Raw genomic sequence first — 5,305 nt, forward strand, 5'->3', positions numbered from 1 at the left:
TCTTCCCAAAAGAAGACTTTGCCAACTCCATGAAGGTTTGGAACCTTTCTCAGCATGCCAAAAGTCTTACGGTTTTAGAGATTTTGTAATTCATCTCCAGGCTACTCCTTCCCCGGTTAACTGTTTTAGAGTTTTCAAGGGAAGGACTGTACTGGGTAGATGTTTGAAAGTTCAAGGACCAAATTGAAAAACAAAGAAGATTTATGGACCATATTGAACAATGAAAAAGAAGTTTAGGGACTACCCATATCATTATCCCTAGTTTGAAATGACCAATTGTTCGCGAAATCATTCAATCAGTTCAATTTAATTAATGAAGGGAAAAAATTCTTGCAAATTGCAAATAAGTTCAACACCATTTCACCATTAATATTGCTTGCAAACGTACCAACACCAACCTCCATAATTGATAGTTCATGGTATTGTGTAATTTTCCTAACTATTTAATGAAATTATATTTAGAATTCCTAAGTAGGCTGCCTGAAATTAATTAGGTTTTGTTGAGTTAAATGGAGGGTGTATAACATGCAATCACTTAGGCGACTTGATATGTGTTAAAAGAAAGACAAAAACTTGTGCGAAAGTTCGGCAAACTAATTATTTAGGATGACGACCGGAACATGAGACCCACCAACCTCGAATCACGCATCATTTAAACCTGGGATAAATTATATGACATCAAATAGATTATAATAAAATTTTCTTGGAAGCCTAAGAAGAATAAAATGATTTACTTAGATAATCATGCTCTGTCATGCAAATTCACCGTATAGGAAAAACAATTGTCCCACGAAATTTGATAAAAAGAAAAATTACATATTTTTGGGAAGAATACCACGATATGTGGTGGGAGTATATCCAAACTTTTGGTATGCCAAATTATTCAAAAAATCAAACCATCACATGAATCCTCTCGTTTTTCTTTGTAAGGTTTTCAAGCTTTTTTTAGATGTGGCGCCACATCAACGCTGAAAATCAATTGAAATTGCTACATCAACATTTTATGTTATACAAATTGGATGAAGCTAAAGGCTTGACTTAATTGCATCAATTTGACTAGAAATTGATTGCACTTTTTAAAAGTTTTAAGACTCGATTACAGTTTCGGAACAAACTATAGGACTTTTGGTGCGCTTATCTCATTAATTAATTTGTTCGTGACCAATCTCAAGATTTTATGATGCATCTCAGGGCTATTCCTTCATCAGACACAACTCATCATTTTCACTTGACAGACGAAGTTGTGTCTTGATGCCCAATTTCAAAGAGGTAAGCAAATTTTCTAATATGAAAAAATTAACAAATAGAAGAAATGACTTTTTTAATAGAAAAAGTTTCTTATTAACTCAAAGAAAATTACTAAAAATGGTGGCAAAATACTGATCACCAACTTACGCTTCAAATAAAGAAAATTACTAATCCATGCGAAAAACTTAGTTCCTAAAATACATTTAGACTTACTTTCCTTTAGAAAAAGCTTTAGACCACATTTAAAATTAATAAATTTTCGGATATTACTATATGCATGAAACGACTCTTAAGAAACTTCCAAGCAATTTCTTTAAAGAATAAAGAAATTTTAAAAAAGAAGGCGTACGAATTGCTCTAAATTATGAGATTTCCAACATAACTGAAGGTCATAATATGTCCCATCCCACTAACTGTATGCAACCATGACTCAATGATCTAATAGAGTAAAAGACAAAATTTTTAGCGTAATTATTTAGAATTCTTTACATAGATTAGCTTGGATTCGAGCGCAGGCAGTGTATATCGTCGATACAAGCACACACCTAAATGACTAGAACGAGCAATCACCACATCCACGTGACAAAAAGACGCATGTTCGTCTTGCGATCTATAGCATTTCAGTAGGTCTAAGTTCGATCCCTTCAACAATGAGACCGCTCTTGCATCTGACAGCCTCCCTGAGACTACACACCAGTGTTCCATCATCTCCATTTTTATTGTAGAACTCATCCATCTTGATCTCCATCCATCTATCTGCACGTTCGCGGATCGCACTAGGTTCGCCTTCTTTAGGATCCAGCGTCACGGATTGCCCTTCATCGAGGTCGTCGTTGTCGATACAGACGTGCGACTTTACTGGTCGATCAAATCCGTCCTTGTGGCCTTTGAACTGGAATACGAAATAAGCTGCATAATTTGTTCAGGATGAGAGCATAAAGGTCTTGATTCTTCCAATGATGTAAAACCACCACACATACCGGAGCTGAGCCGCTTCATTAAACCTGCCCAAGAATTTATCATTATGAGTAAGGAAAATGACATAAATAGTCACTAAACTTTCGTCCAATGTGCAATGTGGTCCCTAAACTTCTAATTTACTCAATGTGATCCCTAAAATTTAACCTAATGTGCAACATCGTCCCTGAACTTTTAATTTATCCAATGTGGTCCCTAGATTTTTAGTACATGTTCAGTTTAGTCTCTAGACCATATGAAAATATTCAATATTGTTCCTAAACTTGAAGTAATGGACAATATTGAATATTTTCATATAATTCAAAAGTTTGGGAACCACATTGAATAAATTAAAAATTCAGGGACCACATTATATACTGAGATAAAGTTCATGGATCATATTGAACAAATTAAAAATTTAGAAACCACATTATACATTGAGCAAAAATTCAGGGATCATTTGTGTCATTATCCCTTAGAAGTATAATGAAGAGTGTCCCGAAACATCTTTCGAAGTAAATTATAAGTATCTTGGAAAGTGCATTTTTACTAATTTAAGTTAGTCAGTTGACGGAGATAAGAAGAGAAAGCATACAAGACTTGGATTCCGACATCGCTATCCATTTCCAATAATTCCGGTCATCTCCCCATGCGATTGTTAGGTCTCTTGCTCGGGAAAATTACCAAAAAAGTCCTAAACCTTTTGCAATTGTGCCAATTCAGTCCTAAACCTTTTTTTTTTGGCCAATTCAGTCCTAAACCTTTTGCAATTGTGTCAGTTCAGTCCATCCGGCCACTTTTGGCCGGCCGGCGCTGACGTGGCCTCCGATCGGCTGACGTGGCGCCGGCCGGCGTCCACGTGGCAATATTTTAATATTTTTTTATTATTTTCGAATTTTTTTTCCTTTTTTCTTTTTTTTTTCTTTTCCTTCTCCCCCCTGGCCTGTCCGGCCAGGGGGGAGGCTCGCCGGCAAGGGCCCAGCTCCGGCGAGGCGAGCCGGGCCCTCGCCGCCGTTGGGCGAGCTCCGCCTCACCGGAGCCGGGCGAGGCTCGCCTGGCCGGCGGCGAGGGCCCAGCTCGCCATGGCTGGGCGAGCTCCGCCCTCACCGCCGCTAGGCGAGCCTCGCCCAGCTCCGGCAAGGCGGAGCTCGCCTAGCCATGGAGAGCTCGCCCAGCTCCGGCGAGGGCGGAGCTCGCCCAGCCAAGGCGAGCTGGGCCTTCGCCCAGCCATGGCAAGCTCGCCCAGCTCCGGCGATGCGGAGCTCGCCTTGGCTGGGCGAGGGCGGAGCTCGCCCAGCCAAGTCGAGCTCACCCAGCTCCAGCGAGGCGGAGCTCACCCAGCGGTGGCGAGGGCCCAGCTCGCCTCGCCGGAGCTGGGCCCTCGCCGGGGAGCCTCCCCCTTGGCCGGACAGGCCAGGGGGAAAAGGAAAAGAAAAAAAAAGAAAAAAGGAAAAAAATTCGAAAATAATAAAAAAAAAATATTAAAATATTGCCACGAGGACTCCGGCCGGCGGCCACGTCAGCGCCGGCCGGCCAAAAATGGCCGGATGGACTGAATTTGCATAATTGCAAAAGGTTTAGGACTGAATTGACTAAAAAAAAAGGTTTATGATCGAATTGGCACAATTACAAAAAGTTTAGGACTTTTTTGGTAATTTTTCCTCTTGCTCCCAACATAAACATTTCTTGCCACTCTTCTTATCCGGTGAAAGACTCTACTTGACAACATTAAAGAATTTTTAGACCAAAAAAAAAACGTAAAAGAATTTACAAATTACTCGCTTGAAAGTTGCAAATAAGTTCAATTTCACCCTTGATCTTACTTTTAAAAACACCAACCAACATCCAATATGAATATACTTCATGGTACTATTTAACTTTTCTATCTATTGAACAAAAATGAGGGTATGTCGACATCGAGATATGCTACATGCAAATCAATTTTACTTTACAATTCCATCAAACAGAAGTTACACAAGATAATTTCGCCAGTGAAATTCAATGACGAAACCCCTTTCTTATATTTTGAGAATATTCTCGTATGAATCCTGGTTCGATCTAGGCCTCATCAACATTCATCAATCAGTCTTCTTCTTAAGCTAGATAAGATTTCTCAAATGTCTGCTAAAATCTATTACATGGTCAATGATGTTTGAAATAATACATAGCTCAATTCATCTGAGATATAACCACTTCATGGCCTTTATTTTGATAGCTGATTAAATCAAATGGCACCGGTCAAACTATACTCCAATTCTCGGGGAAACCAAAGAAGAATAGAATTACCCACTTAGATCATACGTGGTAGAAACTTCTCCAAACTTTTCTATGCGAAATCATTCAAAATCAAACCCACCTCACATGAATATATCCTCTAGTTCAATGACTACAGTAACCAACAATCACACGCTAGGTGCACACGAGCCACCAATTTCTCGAAAACAAGCTTACCACGTTCCGGCCATCGATCGGGACTGGATGATTGCAGAGATGGCGATAGAGAGCCTTTTTCGGTGATATTTGAGGGATCAAGTTCTCGCAGCCAGGAGGCAAGAAATTAGCCCACACTTGATCTGAATCTGCAATCGATCTGAAGTTGGTAGAGACGGACGACATGGTACAAGCATCTTGTGGAGTGGTGAGAGAGATGATTTGAGCGATTACATCTTCAGACAACCTCGAAAACGCCATCTGCTTTTCCTCTTCGTTCTCTCTTTCTTTGCCTTGGCTTTCGCTAACTTTCTTGATGAGATCGAGGGAATAAGTAGAGTATTTAATTTGACTCTATGTCAAGGTCATTGGAAGCGGATTAATGAATCTTTTTTTTTCTTTTCTTGGTCGTGAAGAAATTTTATTTATATCATAGGTTGGACTTAGCCAGCAGAGCCCAAAAGAGGGCCGTCGTTAGAAAGCAAAACCCGGAGACTACGTTTGATAGTCGGGATAGAATTCAGGATATGATATATTTTATCTTATCTTGTGTTTGATGCCTGTCTAAGAAAGGTAAAGACGAATATAGGAGGGATATAATTCGGATAAAATTGACTCTCTTTCCTCTTCGTTCTCTCTTTCTTTGCCTTGGCTTTCGCTAACTTTCTTG

General features: G+C 39.8%; 1 pseudogene; it reads right to left on the reverse strand.

Annotated features, from left to right (window-relative positions):
- Positions 1-1,687: 1,687 nt before the first annotated feature.
- Positions 1,688-3,926, reverse strand: LOC115667566 (F-box protein PP2-B11-like; annotated as a pseudogene).
- Between the last annotated feature and the right edge of the window lie 1,379 nt (positions 3,927-5,305).

The sequence above is a fragment of the Syzygium oleosum genome, unplaced genomic scaffold (assembly GCF_021117445.2).
Source record: "Syzygium oleosum isolate NSW1041296 unplaced genomic scaffold, Sole_v2.1 Sole_v2.01, whole genome shotgun sequence".
NCBI lineage: Eukaryota > Viridiplantae > Streptophyta > Magnoliopsida > Myrtales > Myrtaceae > Syzygium > Syzygium oleosum.